Source organism: Oncorhynchus mykiss, chromosome 30 (genome assembly GCF_057628025.1).
Source record: "Oncorhynchus mykiss isolate SJ-2025 chromosome 30, ASM5762802v1, whole genome shotgun sequence".
NCBI classification, from domain to species: Eukaryota; Metazoa; Chordata; class Actinopteri; order Salmoniformes; family Salmonidae; genus Oncorhynchus; species Oncorhynchus mykiss.
The window spans coordinates 20,935,431-20,955,027 of NC_143051.1; the positions used below are offsets into that span (position 1 = coordinate 20,935,431).

A 19,597-nucleotide genomic window follows, 5' to 3' on the forward strand; every position below is an offset into this window, starting at 1 on the left:
AATAGGGTGAGGCTGAGTGCTGCAGACTGTTCTAGTGCCCTCGCCAATTAATTGATATATATGTTGAAGAGGATGGGGCTTAAGATGCATCCCTGTCTCACCCCCCGGCTCTAAGGAAAGAAATGTGTGTGTTTTTTGTCAATTTTACCTGCACACTTGTTGTTTGTGTACATGGATTTTATAATGTCCTATGTTTTTTCCCCAACACCAATTTCCATCAATTTGTATAGCAGACCCTAATGCCAAATTGAGTAGAAAGCTTTTTTGAAATCAACAAAGCATGAGAAGACATTGCCTTTGTTTTGGTTTGTTTGTTTGTTAATTAGGGTGTGCATGGTGAATACGTGGTCAGTCGTACGGTCATTTCGTAAAAAGCCAATTTAACTTTTGCTCAGTACATTGTTTTCGCTGAGGAAATGTCTGCTGTTAATGATAATGCAGAGGATTTTCCCAAGGTTGCTGTTGACGCATATCCCACGGTAGTTATCGAGGTCCAATTTGTCTCCACTTTTGTTGATTGGGGTGATCAGTCCTTGGTTCTAAATATTGGGGAATACGCCAGAGCTGAGGATGATGTTAAAGAGTTTAGGTATAGCCCATTGGAATTTGTGGTCTGTATATTTTATCATTTAGGATACCATCAACCCCACAGGCCTTTTTTGGGTTGAAGGGTTTAAATTTTGTCCTATAGTTCACTCAACGAAATTGAAGAATCTAGTGGGTTCTGGTAGTCTTTAATAGTTGATTCTAAGATTTGTATTTGATCATGTACATGTTTTGCTGTTTGTTCTTTGTCATAGAGCCTAAAAGATTGGAGAAGTAGTTAATCCATTAATCTCCGTACTAGATAGATAACTCTTGTTGTTGTTGTTTGTCTTCCAATTTTCCCAGAAGTTGTTAGATTCTATAGATTCTTCAATTACATTGAGCTGATTTCTGATGTGCTATTCCTTCTTTTTCCGTAGGGTATTTCTGTAAAATTGTAGTGATTCACCATATTGAAAGCGTAGGTTCAGGTTTTCTGGGTCTCTATGTTTTTGGTTGGATAGGTTTCACAATTTCTTCTTAGGTTTTTGCATTCTTTATCAAACCATTTGTCATTGTTGTTAATTTTCTTACGTTGTCTGCTTGAAATTTGATAGGAAAGTTGAGAGGTCAAATATACTGTTTAGGTTTTCTACTACCAAGTTTACACCTTCACTGTTACAGTGAAACATTTTGTCCAGGAAATTATCTAGAAGGGATTGAATTTGTTGTTGCCTAATTGTTTTCTTGTAGATTTCCACACTACTTTCCTTCCATCCAAAGCATTTCTTAATATTATTCAGTTCTTTTGGCTTTGATGCCTCATGATTGAGCCTAGCTCTGTTCAAGTGGAGTGTATATTTTTACTATCATCTGATAGAGGTGTCAGTGGACTGACTGTGAACGATCTTAGAGACACTGGGTTGAGGTCAGTGAAAAGGTAGTCTGCAGTACTACTGCCAAGAGATGAGGTATAGGTGTACCTACCGTAGGAGTCCCCTCAAAGCCTACCATTGACTATGTACGTACCCAGCATCTGACAGAGCTGCAGGAGTTTTGACCCATTTTTGTTGGTTATGTAGTCGTAGTTGTGTCTTGGGAGGCATATGGGGGAGGGAATTCTGTCACCTCCAGGTAGGTGTGTGTCCTGGTGTGTGTTCTGGCATTTAGGTAGCCACAGACCAGTACATGTCCCTGGGCCTGGAAATGGTTGATATCCCCCTCTAGGATGGAGATGCTGTCATTGTTTAAGTATGGGGATTCTAGTGGGGGGATATAGGTAGCACACATGATGACATTTTTCTCTGTTGAGATCAAGTCCTAATTCATTTCTAGCCAGATGTAAAATGTTCATATTCTGACTAATTTAATAGAGTGGGTTAGGTCTGCTCTATACCAAATTAGCATAGCCCCAGAGTCTCTTTCCTGCTTCACACCTGATAGTTTGGTGGATGGGGCTAAATCAAATCAATTCAAATGTATTTATATAGCCCTTCATCCATCAGCAGATATCTCAAAGTGCTACCAACTCTCTGTAACCTAGAGGGCAACCAGTGGGCCCATCTCCTTTATAACCATGTTTCTTTGATAAAGTCTGGGTTCCTGCTCTTTAGCAGAGTGTGTAGGTGTGAGCAGAGCATGTTGAACATCTGATACATACCTCTTAGGTCGCAGGATGGGGCTTGGGCAGGTGTAATAGTGAGGGTTAGGTTTCCTCTCTCTCACCAAGTTCATTACCAATCACAACCCATTAGCTCTTGATAGGGGCTAATCTATCATGCATTCAGCTTTTGGCCTACAGTAAAGCACATGGAAACATGGATAGAACATACTCAAGCAGTAGTGTCTGTTTAGGCAGATCTTTAATGGTAGAAAAATATATGGTGATGGATAGCACATACTCAAGCAGCAGCTCCATCAGCCTCCGATGTAAAACAATTGAGTTAAAAAGTCGATAGGAGAACTCTAGAGTCTGTCTGACTTTAATTGTATTTTTTGCCTGAACCAACCCTTGAAACCTTATGAATGAAAGAGGGACCTCTCCTCTCTGTAGGTGTGGGTTCCTCCTTCTCTTCTACAGCCCTCCAGGCTATGACCTGAACCACTTGCAGTGCATGGCTATGTTTAACTAGAACCCCTTCATACATTACATGCAAACACTTGTACTGTTAAATACCCTTTTGAGTGGACCACTTATGCCCCCTTTTGGTCTACACAAAGGACTACAGGGACCTAGTTCCAATGGAACTGGCTATTGCAGTGCTACACCCACTTGTCTCCCTTTTATTCTTGGTAACTTTGAGTGTGAAAAGGGCAAACCATGCCCAAATGATCAGCACGTTGGTCACATAATGTGCAGTCAATTGAACCAAAATCTATTTGGCTAGAGTAATTGGAGTTTAATTGACTAGTACACACTTTTTTTGCTGTACCAAGCAGAGTTCAGATCTATGGCTCATTTACTTGGCTGTGATTTCATTCAATTTACCCTCGAAAGAAAGGTGCTGCTAAAAGTTTAAGTCTGAAGGGTGGGGAAGCAAGAGTGCGTGCATTCAAGCCTAGTCTGTGACCTCACTAAATATCTCTCTAAGAGAAATGAAATCTTCTGTGAAATAAGTGCTTCTCATATGTAACATGTAAACAAACATCTGAGTAACAAAACATCAAAGAGAGCATCCAGCTCTACAGAAAACGTCACCACATAATGTGTGAAATGCGATGGGAAGCATTGGGTCTCTTCCACAGAGGTCGAAAACTGTAAACGCTTCACATTGCAGTAGCAGAGAGGAAAAGTACAAAGAGGCAAAAAGAGAGGGTTAGTATTTACTTGTGATACATATTATACCCTACCATGCAAGGATTTCTAGAGAGAGAGCTCTTATTTTAAGCAGCTTAAGCAACCCAAAGCAGCCAGGCACTCCTAATCCATCGTCCACATGTTTTGTATGTTTATTTACAATAAGCATTCATTAAACAGACACAAATGTTTAGCTGTGCCGCCGCGGCTGCCCTCGTCGGCTTAAAGAGCAACAACAATGGACGAGGAAGTTGAACTCTGAAACTTCAGATGAAACCAGCGGGTGGGTGTCTGTTCAAATGAAACACGGTGTGGAAAAAGTTCAACATTGAACCCAAAGGGGTATTATTACCTGGAACCAAAATGGTTCTCCTATGGGGACAGCCGAAGAACCCTTTTAGATTCTAGATAGCACCTTTTTTCCCTAAGAGTGTATAGGTATCTCTGTCTTCTCAGTGTTTTGTCAGTACAGAACATTTATATGTATATTTATTTATTTTTTAATGTATGTAGTTCTGTCCTTGAGCTGTTATTGTCTATTGTTGTTCTGTATTATGTCATGTTTCATGTTTTGTGTGGAGCCCAGGAAGAGTAGCTGCTGCTTTCACAACAGCTAATGGGGATCCTAATAAAATCCTAAATCCAACAATAAATGTCTCGTATCCCCTTGGTTTTATTTTCCACACACAAAGCAACAGAGCCTAAGAACTCATCTCTGATCCAACAAGAAAACATTGTGAATGCTGTAAGTACAAAATGACTCAACATAATGTATGTCTTTGAGCGAACCGGTCTACACTTTACCAGACCCTAATATAAGACAACACTAACACAATACCATATACTACACCAGCCTTTCTCAAACTTGGTCCTCGGGACCCCAAGGGGTGCTCTTTTCGGTTAAAGTAATCAACTATCATCAAATTTTGATCATTTGAATCATCTGTGTAGTGTTAGGGCAAAAACCAAAACGTGCACCCCTTAGGGTCCTGAGGACTGAGTTTGGGAAACGCTGCCCTGCACACTGTACAAACCATACACTAATAGGCCTATAGAAAAACCCTATGTAACCATATTACTACTTCTATGTAATGTTACGACTATAACTATATTCAGTATACTATACCAGCACCCTAATATAAAACCATGCCAGAACCAGTCCAGTCATATGTTTTAATCTAGTCTAAGAAATATGGAGAAAGTTCATCCTTGCCGAGATGTTACCTCTCTCTAATGAACCGTTCTGTGATATTGAAAGATAACGGCACTGGCACTTCAGAGGAGCAACCAATTAGTGGAGTGACTGCCGGGGGGGATAGATGGCCACAGAGCGGGGATAGAAATCACACACAAGAACACGCGCACACGGGGGATAAAAGCAGCTCTACTGAGGGAGGCAACCTAGGTGACCCTGACACACAGCACCGCAGCACAGGAACATCCAAAAACGACGACCTGTCTTCTCGCTCTCACTCATATTTCTCTGAGAACCCAAAGAAGAGAGCTGATTATAGAGCTGGTCCTGCACCCACACACAGTCCTGAAGGAGCTGGCAGAGTGGTGGCGTTCGGCCCTGGCTGAACCACTTGAGACAATGCGCCAAAGTCTATGTATCGCCACTGCTGCAGTGATCAAGACTTGAGTGGTGTCCTGAATATGCCAACCACTTCAAGTTTACTGGCTTGGGCATCACCGGCTTGTAGATGAATCTCGATATCATACAACCAGTGTGGCAGAGAATAGGAAGACGTGCTGAAGAGGATTAGTAGTGGTAGTATGAAGTAGGATCATTCAGCAACGAGAGAGAGAGAGAGAGGAGATCATTTACACTGAGTGGAAGCTCCATTGTTATCCAGTGCCTATTTGTGGTTCTCTGAACAGCCTGTTCTTATTCTGTCCGTGGTTCTCTGAACAGCATGTTCTTATCCTGTCCGTGGTTCTCTGAACAGCATGTTCTTATCCTGTCTGTGGTTCTCTGAACAGCATGTTCTTATCCTGTCTGTGGTTCTCTGAACAGCATGTTCTTATCCTGTCTGTGGTTCTCTGAACAGCATGTTCTTATCCTGTCCGTGGTTCTCTGAACAGCATGTTCTTATCCTGTCCGTGGTTCTCTGAACAGCATGTTCTTATCCTGTCCGTGGTTCTCTGAACAGCATGGTCTTATCCTGTCCGTGGTTCTCTGAACAGCATGTTCTTATCCTGTCCGTGGTTCTCTGAACAGCATGTTCTTATCCTGTCCGTGGTTATCTGAACAGCATGTTCTTATCCTGTCCGTGGTTCTCTGAACAGCATGTTCTTATCCTGTCTGTGGTTCTCTGAACAGCATGTTCTTATCCTGTCTGTGGTTCTCTGAACAGCCTGATCTGACTGTGGAATCTGAAGCAAAATTATTGGTTAAAAATCTGCAGCTATTCGAGAGGAGATAAAGACAGTCAGGAGGAGGGGGAGGAAAAAGTTAGAAACTGTCTCCCTGCTCTCCTGTCCCCTCCTTCATACCCCACAAAAAAAGACAAAGTAAGTCATTTAGGTGAAACAATGTTATTTCTTACCCTTGAGGAGGTTGCCTTTGGTTAAGAACCCACAGGAATTCTGAAGGCCTTCTAAACTGATAGGTATTCTCCAGAGCAAGGACCCCACCTGGGTATGTTGTTTTAACCACCTGCAATGGGTGCGCGTTGGTGGCAGAGAAGTCAGGCGCAGGAGAACGAACTTGGTAGAAACGGAGTCGTTTAATAAGTGCTCATAAAACTCCAAAAACCAAAATATTAAAAAATAATAATAAACGTGGGTACAAAACCCGTCGCACACCGACACATGACTTGCACAAAACATACAATCAAACAATCTCCGACAAGGACATAAGGGGAAACAGAGGGTGAAATACACAACATGTAATTGATGGGATTGGAACCAGGTGTAAAGGAAGACAAGACAAAACCAATGGAAAATGAAAAATGGATCAGTGATGGCTCGAAGGTTGGTGACATCGACACCGCCCGAACAAAGAGGGACCGACTTCGGTGGAAGTCGTGACACCACCCCTGATGGAAAGAGCTGATTCTACAAGGCTTACAAACTGTGATAAACAAACACCTACAGTATGTCAAACTTGAGGTAGGAACATTTTGATAAAACTATGAGAAATACAATCTTTACCCACAATGATAAAGACAAACACAAAGAAAAATCCTTATATGAGAGTGAAAACACGGTGCGCTGCAAGCAGTGAGAGCCCAAATAAAAATCTATGAGACTAACAATAGAAGCTTTTGCTTGGAGCAGGAACAGTGAGGAGCCCACTTTTTAATGCTTACTGAGCAAAGTACCTACCGGCTTTTTGAGTGAGCTGAGAACAAAACAAAACAAGTCTATGTCGGCCCTAACAATGAGCTCGGCATACTTTGCACCCAGGGCAGCAGAAGAAGGAAGCATCTGAAGAATGGATGCTGTTGAGTCATACTCAGTTTATGATAGCAGGGCAGAGATGCTTATTCTGCAAATAAGGAGGGATTTAGTTTATAGGGTAACCTCTGGGAACAGGAGGGAGATAATGATGTCTATGTATGAGAGAGAGAGAGAGAGAGAGAGAGAGAGAGAGAGAGAGAGAGAGAGAGAGAGAGAGCGAGAGAGAGAGAGAGAGAGAGAGAGAGAGAGAGAGAATTATCTGATGCTCGGGGAGACTCTGGGAATGTAGGCCTACATGGTAGTGAGTTCACACTGTATCGCAAACCTGCAAAGTAAAAATTGTCTCTCTGTCACATATATTGGAATGATGACATCCACAGACTTGTAACAGAGCTCAGAGAGGGCTACCTCTAGAGCCATGTGTTGTTGTTTTTTTGGATGGGAAGTTGTTAAATATTGTCATGGAAATGCAACCAATTCTTTGGACCATTCCAATATCCTAAAACACCTAATTTTTCCCCTGGACTTCTTTAAATGGTTTTAGCGGTTCGCATCCAACTAAGAGGTGCATAGACCGCCACCTACAATACTGGAGTGTGAGGCTACTATTCAAACAGGGAAGGTGAAAATGGAAGAAAAATGTAAAAAGGGTGAAAATGTGTCATACTAATGCTCACGCTACACACGGCTATATGGTTCCGCTAATACAGGATTAGTAAAAGCCTAGCGCACTACGTTGGTGAGAGAAAAAATTTAAATATTCTTCAGTGGGTTCTGCAGCACCCTGAGCACCCATACGTCCTGCGACTATGACAGGGCTTCCCTTGAAAATGGGAGAATCTGAGCTTTACAACAATTCCAGAATTAATACTGTACTCCTAATATTCAACAAATAGCTTTAATATTTCCAATCAGAAAAAACTACCGGAGTCTCATTTGATCAAAGAAAAAATTGCCTACATGAAGTAAGAGAGAGTAAACATTATTGTTTCTAGTTGAGGTTATTTACAATTTAAATGTCTTGGCTTGCTGGCTGCGCATCTGTTTAAAAGACTGAAGAGTGACTGAAGTGACTGCCCAGGAGGTGTGTGGGAGAGCCAGGCAGATCAGCTCAATCAGACTGCACAACTGAAAGACATTAATTCTTCCAATTAGAGGATTGCATTACATATTCTGAAAAAGTGTGCTTGCTTATGATTGGACAAAGGAGATGAAAAGGAGCTTCGTGTCAAATTAAATGTCCATTAGTCTCACTTGGAATTCTCGTCTCGTCATATTTTCTTAAACTAAAATTAAAACTAATTTGTTACAGTAATTTGTTACAGTTTTTCATGGCATCTCGTTATCATCATTTGTTTTGGTCTGGAAAAATTGATTTTTAATATTTTTCATCTTAGTTATTGTTTATGAAAATAACACTTTTCTGGGCATAGAAATCAATAGTGCTTTGTTGACAGAATCGCATCTCTGCTCCAACTATAAGCCTGGGATGAATACAATTTTCCTGTAAGACTCTGGCAGGCTTCGGACTTGCTTGACTTGGTACCATGCTCATCACAGTCATGTGGGGCTCCTTTTGCCTGCAGCTGTTTTCTCCACTCCCCTCCAGACCCCCAACAACGAAATAATGCAGAGAGGTCTCTCTCTCTCTCTCTCGTTCACTTTGTCTTGTTTTTTTTTATCTCTCTTTCTCAACCTCCCCCCTCTCTCGCTCTCAATTCAATTCAATTTAATTTCAAAGGGCTTTCTCTATTGTCTCTCTCTCTCACTCAGCCTACATTTCATTCTCTGTACTGTGATTAAAGATCTCTGTATGGGGTGAACATGCAGAGACCTACATTGGCAATCATCATTAACCCATTGCATTATTTACTCAACCTTCATTTCCCAGGACATCCTGGTTTTGCATCATAATGATTTGATTAAAGGGGAATATGACCCTGGGGGCAACCTATAGGCTACATTAGAACATGAAAGATTACAACATGACCTTTAAGAGTATTTTTGCGGTTTCAACATTGTTTAAGCTACAATGGACTGACAGACAGGCTGACTTACTTGTGTCTGCATGTGTCAGTGGTGTAGGCAGACATCCGTTGATGACAGGGCCAGCAAAAATGTAGGTGGGCCAAAATGTGCACTCAAATAATTATTAAATGATCATAGCCTACCCTATACCCTACTGTAATCAATTACACACACAACAAACCATCTTACATGTGATTTCGCATTACAGACCAAATAGTCTTATAGGCCTACGTAAATCCATGACTCTTGCATTCAACATGCAACTCTCATAGACCTTCTCTCAGAGACTATAGGTCTATAATTAATAGACTATGATACTAAAACATAATGCCCCGATAAAAGGCAATACTGTTCAGCTGTATTCATCGACCTTATCGGCAGACTCAACCGCTTTGGTTTCTCAAATGACTGCCTTGCTTGGTTCACCAACTACTTCTCAGCCACAGTTCAGTGTGTCAAATCGGAGGGTCTGTTGTCCGGACATCTGGCAGTCTCTATGGGGGTACCACAGGGTTCAATTCTGGGACCGACTCTCTTCTCTGTATACATCAATGATGTCGCAATTGCTGCTGGTGATTTTGTGATCCACCTCTACGCAGATGACACCATTCTGTATACATCCGGCCTATCTTTGGACACTGTGTTAACTAACCTCCAGAAGAGCTTCAATGCCATACAACTCTCCATCCGTGGCCTCCAACTGCTCTTAAATGCAAGTGAAACTGAATGCATGCTCTTCAACTGATCGCTGCCCGCACCTGCCCGCCCATCTAGCATCACTACTCTGGACGGTTCCGACTTAGAATATGTGGACAACTACAAATACCTAGGTGTCTGGTTAGACTGTAAACTCTCCTTCCAGACTCACATTAAGCATTTCCAATCCAAAATTCAATCTAGAATCGGCTTCCTATTTCGCAACAAATCATCCTTCACTCATGCTGCCAAACATACCCTCGTAAAACTGACTATACTACCGATCCTTGACTTCGGCGATGTCATTAACAAAATAGCCTCCAACACTCTACTCAGCAAATTGGATGCAGTCTATCACAGTGCCATCCGTTTTGTCACCAAAGACCCATATACTACCCACCACTGCAACCTGTATGCTCTCGTTGGCTGGCCCTCGCTTCATATTCGGCACCAAACCCACTGGCTCCAGGTCATCTATAAGTATTTTCTAGGTAAAGCCCCGCCTTATCTCAGCTCACTGGTCACCATAGCAGCACCATAGCAGCATAGTAACACGCGCTCCAGCAGGTATATTTCACAGGTCACCCCCAAAGCCAACTCCTCCTTTGGCCGCCTATCCTTTCAGTTCTCTGCTACCAATGACTAGAACAAATTGCAAAAATCACTGAAACTGGAGACTTATATCTCCCTCACTAACTTTAAGCATCAGCTGTCAGAGCAGCTTACAGATCATTGCAACTGTACAGAGCCTATCTGTGAATAGCTCACCTAACTACCTCATGCCCATATTGTTAAATATCTTTTTTTGATCCTTTGCACCCCAGTATCTCTACTTGCACGTTCATCTTCTGCAATCTATCACTCCAGTGTTTAATTGCTCAATTGTTATTATTTCGCCAGTATGGCCTATTTATTGCCTTACTTCCCTAATCTTACTTCATTTGCACACACTGTATATTGACTTTTCGATTGTGTTATTGACTGTATGTTTGTTTATTCCATGTGTAACTCTGTGTTGTTGTTTGTGTCGCACTGCTTTGCTTTATCTTGGCCAGGTCGCAGTTGTTAATGAGAACTTGTATTCAACTGGCCTACCTGGTTAAATCAAGGTGAAATAAAACATAAAATAAAAATGAACAGTAATATTCACAATAGGCAGCCATAGCCTATATAGGCTTGAACACTGGTCACCAACATTTTCTTAGATGAGATCCCTTTACGAAATCAAATTGCAAGCTTAGTGTAATTCTCTGCTGGGCCCTGGAGATCAAGTGTCCCTACAATTTATTCTGTGATAGCAATTAAATGATCAGTAGCCTCTAGGGCCTAACTATAGTGAATGGATGGAGAAGCACAGAAAATATAAATTTCCAATTCATTTAAATTCCTAAAAATGATAGGCTATTTACATTAAATGGGAAGAAATTGTTTCACTCATTTGCCTCTTTTCATATATAAGAGAGGTCTGGGGCGGCAGCGTAGCCGAAAGGTTGCAAGATTGAATCCCCAACCTGACAAGGTACAAATCTGTGGTTCTTTCCCTGAACAAGGCAGTTAACCCACTGTTCCTAGGCCGTCATTGAAAATAAGAATTTGTTCTTAACTGACTTGCCTAGTTAAATAAATAAAAGGTCTGATTTTCTCCATGTATGCCTATCTCTTATTATAAGTAACGTAGAGCCCCTTATATTTCAAAACTCAAGTCTCAAGCTAGGCTATATGATAACACTGGTCAGAGTTGTTGTTATAGCCTACTACTTGCGAGGCACATCAGAGCATAAATTGAAATAAGGGAGAGTGCAAGTCGAAGTGGAGAAGTGTGTTTCATGATTTCTAAAACAGTTGAATAAAAACAGAGTTGTGCAGATGTAGGATCACTCTTTTGTTGCGCATAATTTAGGAACGTTTTTTTTTTAAAGGCTTGAATTAATGTTTTTGGAATTTCCACATTTAAATTTCAGACTTGATTTACCCGAATGAAGAAAACAAATTGACTGTGTTACAGATGGCTATATCTGTCCGATAATACAGGAGTAGTAAAGGCCCACTTTTTTCAGGGGGTGCTGCAGCACTCTCAGCACCCCTACTTCCCACGACTATGGGTGTCAAAGGTCTAAATTAGTGCCTGATTAGAGTGGAACAATGACAAAATGCAGTGAAACGGACTTCGAGGTCCAGAGTTGAGTTTGAGGGTAGTAGAACATTTATTTAGCTTTTTTATTTTCTATCAATATTTGGTCTTTCCTGGATCACCTGATTATGGTTGACAATATCACTAGACAACTAGCCGACATGCTAGACACCAATACGCATCCAATCCATCCAGTAGTCTATAGTTAATGACAGTAGGCCTATAAGGTGACTCTTTCTGTTAGAGGTAGTTTTAACGTTGGGTTCGAAGCATTTGATTTTGCAATACATTATTGGTAATACACATTGCAGCCTAATCTAGTACATTTATCATGTGTGTTAGGGTGACCATCACGTTTCCCCAGGACATTTTTAGCCCCATTTCAGCTGTGTCCTTACTTTTCAAGCTACAAAAAGGTACATTTGTCAGCAAGACGCATCAATTAATGTAGGCCTAATCAATGGCAATCACTGAATGCCAATAGGAACACTTTATGGTGTTTTGTAACAGATGTCTTTTTCCATTCATCAAATGGCGCCAAAATACATGCAGTTTGGATGCTGGAATTATTTTGGAGTGGACAAACATGTACAAGTAGCCTACTATTTGAAGTGATTTGTTTGATGAAAATATCATGACTGGTTGTGTTCATGTTGTTTCAATATGCTTGTGTTGTGGTCACAAGAGACAGAGATATATAGTTAAGCAAACTTTACTATGCATGTTGTTAACCAGCACATCATGTACATGAAGACATTAAGTAACAATTGGTATCCGTTTCCTGTGTAACATTAATATTTCTACATGTTCTTTTTTTTACAACAAAGGCAGACTCCACCCATCTTCGGCTTGTAGTCCATGTCTGCAATAAACTTAAATGTGAACTGAATTTCTGTTTAATGTCTCTGATTGTGCATTACATTGTTATTTTAAGTGTACATTCACACAGTGTCTTTCAGGTGTATAGGTCTTCGGATGGCCCTACCAGGCCTTGTGTGGGGAGTGTTGATTACATCAGGAGGGGCTTGACCTGAGATGGTTGGATCTTCCTGTTGATGTGCAGCGTCCACCTCTAGCTTGTGTTCCGCACCCTGCTGGGCATCAGCTGGTGCTCTTTTTATTAGCTCTGTGCCAGGCTCCTCAACAGTGGGGAAATCCTTGTCTATTTCTCTGCTCTTCCTCAGGTGTCTCCTGTACCTCCTGAAGACTTGTCCCTGTTCTCTCTTCACCTCGTAGGACCTTTGCTACACGGGTCTGACTACTGTGGCCCTCTGCCACCTCTGTTTCTGTCCTGTGAGTGGCTGAACTCTCACCCTGTCATCTCGTTGCAGCTCTGTGAGATCCTTATCGGAGGTATCATAGTACTTTGCCTGTCTCTACTGTCTTTTGTTGAACTTCTCCTGCTGACAGTTTGTCATCACCAGTCTCAGCAGATTTTCACTCATTAGCAGTAGTGTCTTCATACATCTTCCCATGAGCACCATTGCAGGGCTGCTGTATGTTCCTTGTGAAGGGTATTTCTGTAATCCAGCATGGCCAGGTATGGGTCAGGACCTGCTATCTTTGCTTTTGCCATTAGTCTTTTGGCTGTTTTCCCTGCCGATTCTACTTTCCCATTACTAAACGGGTATCCTAGAGACAATGTTTTGCGTTTAAAGCCTTGCTGAAACTTCAGAACTCATCTGAAGAGTACTGGGGACCATTGTCTGAGTACAGGATGTCAGGTATCCCATAGCGTGCAAAGTGTGTCTTTAGTTTTCAAATGAACATTTTCGACTGTGTGTTCTACAAATGGTGTGTTCTCCACTTCCCAGAAGTTTGAAATGTAATCAACTGTGACTATGTAGTCTCTGTCGTTGAACTGAAACAGGTCAATCCCTATTTTTTTTCCCTGAGACACTTTGGTGCTTTGTGTGGCCTCAGCATCTCTAGCTGCTGTTTCACACCACATGCAGTGCAGGTGCTACATTGTTCCATGTATGTTCTCAGCTGTGCATTCATGCCTGGCCAGTAGACACACTCACAAACTCTCCTCAGACATTTCTCGATTCCTATGTGTGAGGATTGGATTCTTTGCATTATTGTCATGCCCTGGCCATAGAGAGGCTTTTATTCTCTATTTTGGTTAGGCCAGGGTGTGACTAGGGTGGGCATTCTATGTTCATTTTCTATGTTTTGTATTTCTTTGTTGTTTGGCGGGTGTGGTTCTCAATCAGAGGCAGCTGTCTATCGTTGTCTCTGATTGGGAACCATACTTTGGTAGCTTTTTCCCCACATGGGTTTTGTGGGTAGTTGTTTTCTGTTTTGTGTCTTTCTGCACCAAACTGAACTGTTTCGTTCGTTCTCTTCGTTGGTTTTTTGTTAATCAGTGTTCAGTTCAAATAATAAAGATGAACATGTACCACGCTGCACCTTGCTCCTCCACTCCTTCCAACAGCCGTTACAATTATCTCTCACCCGAGGACAGCAGGCACAATGATAACTCCATTTTGCACACTCAGCTCATCTCTGTTGTGAAAATACATGGCTACTTCCAAGGGTACATGTTCTTTCACTTTAGGCCACCACTGCAAGATCACATTTTTCAGTGTCTGGGGCTCCCGGTTCAGCTCAGTGGCTCTCTGGATGGCCTTTAGTCTCTCGCTTGACACAGGCAGGTAGTGTATCATGTTGATTGATTCCACTTCGACCTCCACAGGGCCTTTGTTTTCTTGTTCTGTGTGAGGTACGCCCTGCTCAGGGTGTCCGAAAGCACCAAATGTTTTCCAGGAACGTGTCGGAGACTGACCTCGTAGTTTTGGAGTAGGGATGAAACAGTTACCGGTTTCATGATAAACCGCTGTGAAATTCCCAACAGTTAGTATTACCGTTTCAATTGTTTATTATCATTAAAACCGTGTTTGATTACCACGGATAGAAAAACTCATGGCAAATACTGTCCAGCATCAACCAAAGTTAGCAATAGTCTGACGCAGGCGCAGCATGCAATGTGGGTTTTGTTTTGTGTGAAAACATGGGGGAAGGCAGCGACAGTGCTCGGGAGATTTTTCAGCCTTCTAAGAGGACCAAAGGGGGCAACACTTCAAATCTCTTGAGTCATCTTCGTGACCACCTCCCATAACTTTATAGCGAATGCAAGGTAAGTTAACTTTTAGCTCAATGCATGATGTGGGGACTTCGGGATGGGGGAAAATGTCATGGTTTGTCTGTCTAACTTGCTAATAGCTTGTCAATAATGTAAACTGAAGCTTTCAGTGTTACCTACTCTTGTAAAAACACTACACTTGTTCTGCTGCTGTATGCGTCGTGTGTCTGCAGACTCTATTCTCCCATTGCACACGATAACACGCTATCTAGTTTAGTCACCCAATCAACATATTTAGTTCATTTAAAATCCGGCAGTCGTCGAAGTGGTTGTAAAAGTGTTGCAACAGGAGAAACACTAGAGTCCTATACAAGACTCCTGTATTTATATAAATTGTTGGGATCATTGCAATTACTATCAGTCTTCTTAAGACTCATTTGTATTTATGCAAATTGTGCATGGGGTCATTGCATATACTCATGCAACACAGAAGATAGACTGTGTGTGTGTTTGTGTGTGAATAATTATAATGTAACACTAATAATAATAATACATTTCCTGTTCTCTTGTTTACAGAGTGGGCGTGCAGCAGACAAACCCAGTGATGCTACTGGTCCCTCCTCATCCACAGTTGTGACACAGACACTCAAGCATTTTAAAGAAAGGCTGCGTATGCGCCCACATCAAAAAATGCTCAAGACCTCACTGCAGCCCTTTCATAATACATTACAAAGGACATGATGCCATTTCAAATTGTTGAGAGGCCAGACTTTCTGAGGCTGATGAAGGTTGCCGTGCCTCACTACAAAGTTCCATCACCAACATTATTTTACAAGACTGAAATCCCAAACCTGTACAACCAGGTTAAAGCTGATGTTGGAAAAGTTTGGCTCAAAGGCACATGGTTTGCTGCAACTACTGACCTCTGGACCAGTGAAAGCAGGGGTGGTCAACCATACATCAGCTTCACTATCCATTACCTCACCCCAGACTGGCTACTGGAATCAAACTGCCTGGAAACACAGTTCTTCCCAGAAGATCACTCAGCTCACAACATCAGAGTTTTTTGAGAATATGCTGGAAGAGTGGGAGATCAACCAGAAAGACCTGGTCTGCATAACCACAGACAACGCAACAAACATGATCAAGGCATTTGAAGAGTTCCCAGATCTGTGACTTGGGTGCTTTGGCCATAATTTGAACTTGGCCATCTCAAAGGCTCTGAAAATTCACAGAGTTGACACAGCAGTCAAGGCCTGCTGTCATCTGGTCCAAGGCTTCTCACAGAGCTGGAAGAGAAGGAGAAAACTGAGAGAAAAGCAAGCTGCCCATAACATTCCACAGAAGGCTCTGATCCATGATGTGGTGACTCGATGGGGATCTACACACAAGATGCTTGAGCGATTCCTCAGCCAACAGCAGCCAGTCTGTGTGACACTGGCTGGAGAAAGAGGAACATGGCATCTGATGCACAAGGATGCTGACATAAGTGTCATGGAGTAACTGTGCCAACTCCTTGAACCTCTGAGCAAGTTTACAGATGCACTTGCCTCAGAGACACAAGGACAGCCATCAAGCCTGTCCTGGACCACATCACTCGTGATGTACTGGTGGAAAAGGATACAGAGCCATCCCTGACCAAGGAGATAAAAAGTGTAATGAGAGAAGACCTTAACAGATACACAGAGAAGGCGAAGAGAGTCATGCACATGGCTTGTTTCATTGACCCCCGCTTCAAAATGAACTTTTCAGATGAGCCTGAGGCTGCAAAAGTTGACACTGACAGCTGTGTCCAGGAAGCCTTGAAGCTGGCAGCTGCACAAGTCAGGGATGAACCACAAAGCACCAACAGCACCTCCACCACCCCCACAGCGGCATCGGAGGGGAAAGGCCTGGCTGGGTTGCTGAGAAAGATTAGACTAAGACTAAGTCAGCAGAGAGGTGAAGAGGGTCAGATTCCGACCACCCCAGAAGACAGAGTGAAAGAAGAGATCAAGGTCTACCTGTCTCTGCCACCCATTCCAGCAGAAGAGGATTCACTGGTGTGGTGGAGGGGCCATGCATCAGAGCAGCCTCACCTTGCCAGGGTTGCCAGAAAGATTTTGTGCATCCCAGCAACCAGCATGCCATCAGAGTGTTCAGTGCCAGCGGGCACATTGTCTCCCCTCGCAGATCACTACTTAAACCGGACAAAGTAAATATGCTGACATTTTCACATTTCAATCTCAAGTGAACAAAGATGCATACATACAGGATGTTAGGCCAGCAGCACCTTATTTCCTTATGAAGGAGAGAACGGACATACAATCAGTGCTGTTCATTTGATTTGTTTACATATTTCGTGTTGTTATTTTAATGTCAACACCTGCACATTGGATGTGTTTACATATGGTTGTATTGTTCTTAATTGCACATTGCTTTACTTGTGTTGCTTTTATATGCACATTTACAGTTGTGTTCATTTAAACCTGCACTAGGGGAACTTATAACTCTCATGGCCACATGGTGCCATCTTTAATGTTAATGTTATTATTTTAATGTTTATGCACACAAAAAGTGCATAGTGCTGCTAATTTAATTTGTTGTTTTACAATACAAAACTTGGTGAAATGATTTCAGTGTGTTTATCAGTACTTTTTAGACATGTCCAGCACATTTTAACAATACCACGATAATACTGATAACCATGATAATTTGTCACCCTGCATCATGGCTGCTCCTAACCCACATTTTGAAGCATCACACTGTAGTACAATCTGCTCTGTTGGGTTGTATTTCAGCACAGGGGTCTGTGCAATAGTATCCCTTATTTTCTTGAAAGCCAGATTATGTCTCTCTGACCACTTCCATAGTGAGTCCTTTTGTGTTAGCTGTCGTAGTGGCTCGCAGAGCTCCGTGGCGTAGGCTGCAGAACTTGGCTAGGTAGTTTACCTTGCCCAGGAAGCGCTGCACCCCCTGCACATCTGTAGGTCTATGCATCTGTCTGATGGCTGTCACTTTCCCTGGGTCCGCTTTCAACCCCTCTGTTGGCAGGTGGCCAATGTAGGGCGCTTCCTTCAGCCTGAGCTGCAGCTTCTCCGGATTCAGCTTGATATTGACCTTCATTCATTTGTCCAGGAGCATAACGGTTCTTGTCATGGTCCAGAGTCGCTGCTTCATTGTTTTATCCTTTTCCCACAATCAGTATGTCATATGCAATGATTTTAACTCCTGGAAGACCTTCCATTTCCTGGTTCAACTTCCTCTGAAAGATCTCTGGGTTTGACTGATTCCCATCGGTATGCGCAGCCACCTTTAGCATCCCATCGGAGCAGAGAACGTGGTTCGATTCCTCGTCCAGTTCCACATGCCAAAATCAGTTTTTACATCACAAACAGAGAACACACGTGCTCTGTTCAGGTCTGGCAGCACGTCTTCAATAGTGGGAAGTGGGTAATGGCTCCTCTTGAGCGCCTTGAGAGGTTTTGGATCAATACGCACTCTTAGTTTTCCGGACGGTTTCTGCACTACGATCAGGCTGCTAATCCAATCTGTGCTTTTTTTCAACTGCTTTTATCATCCTTCTTTTCTCCACAAGCTCCTCTTTGATTGGTTTATATAGTACTCTGGCACTCTTCTCTTTGGCAGCTGGACAGGCTCCACTTGCTCATCCACTTCCAACTTTAGTTTGCCGGGTAAGCATCAGTCTCCCTGGAATACATCAGCGTACTTTATTTGCTCTTTAGTCCAGGATCCTGTCGTTTTCTCGATGGCCAGATATTGTGATGCTGCACAGTAATCAACTTCATTGCCTGGATGGCCTTATTGCCTAGAATGGGCCTGTGCACTTTGTTGACAACGATGAACTCAATTCTGTAGGTTCTTATTGCGTGGATTGATCACTTTAAGTGTGCACTTCCCCAGTGGCGTCAGAGTACTCTTGTTATACATCACCAATACCTGACTGCAGGGCTCTAGGTGGCTGTGTTTTGGAAGGTTTGCAGGGATAACATTACAACTAGCACCACAATCTAGCTGAAATCTGACTGTTTTGTTGACCAGCATGGTTGCAAAAAGAGCTGCATTGGGGTCTGTGGCGTTCTCCTTTATTATTTTGATGCTCTCTGACTTTGGCCCTAGTGTGATGTATCCTCACCGCTCTGAGTAAGCTGACGCATTTTCCATTGCTGGTCCCTACACTTTTGCAAACTGTCGAGTAGTGATAGTTTTTTTCCACAGGATTTACATTTTTGTCCATATGCAGGGCATGATTTATTTTTTCTCTCTCATGTGTCCATCCACAGTATCTGCATGGTATTATGCTCTGTCCCTCTGGGTCTCCTCTCCCTCTGTCTGTGTTACTGCATGCAATGCTACAGGGCCCTGCACATTTATGACTTTAGCTCTGTCTGGACAGTTCTGCAGCTCTTCCAATCTGTATGTATTTCTCCAAACTGAGATCAGTCTCTGAGTAAGCTCTCTCTTAAGTGTGACACAATCCTGTCCCTGATAAGAGTCTGTGATTACTCCAAAGTTGCAGGTGGCCACTGCGCATGAAAAAAATCTCTCAACTGTTTAATTTTTCTTGGGAACACAAAATGCATCCATTGCTGCAATTACTTCCTCAACAAAGAGACTGTCTTTTGTACTGCCCACACAGTGTCTCACACATTTCTGCCTTTTTCTCCAATGAGATAATACACTAGCTTCACTTTGTAGTCATCAGGTTTTTCTCTCATTGTAAGAGCTGTGTACAAATTGAATTCCTCTTTCCATCCTTTCCAGGTAAGTGCTAAATTCCAATCATCAAAGTTTATTTTTCCCAGAGATTCCAAGGCATTTTCCATGGAGATTTAGTTGTAAAATGGAATGTTAGCTACTCACAAATCTGCTTGTGTCCAATAGCCATTTAGCTTTTAGCAGTCACTCACGATAGCCAGCTAGCGTTGAT

The 19,597-nt window shown here is 42.4% G+C and overlaps 1 long non-coding RNA gene across 1 annotated transcript; it reads right to left on the bottom strand.

The window, feature by feature from the left end:
- Positions 1-2,693: 2,693 nt before the first annotated feature.
- On the bottom strand, positions 2,694-6,451 carry LOC149970231 (uncharacterized). Its single transcript, XR_016493771.1, has 2 exons — positions 5,872-6,451; positions 2,694-5,698 (listed from the first exon to the last, which is right to left on the bottom strand). It is a non-coding gene; the product is annotated as an uncharacterized LOC149970231 (long non-coding RNA).
- Between the last annotated feature and the right edge of the window lie 13,146 nt (positions 6,452-19,597).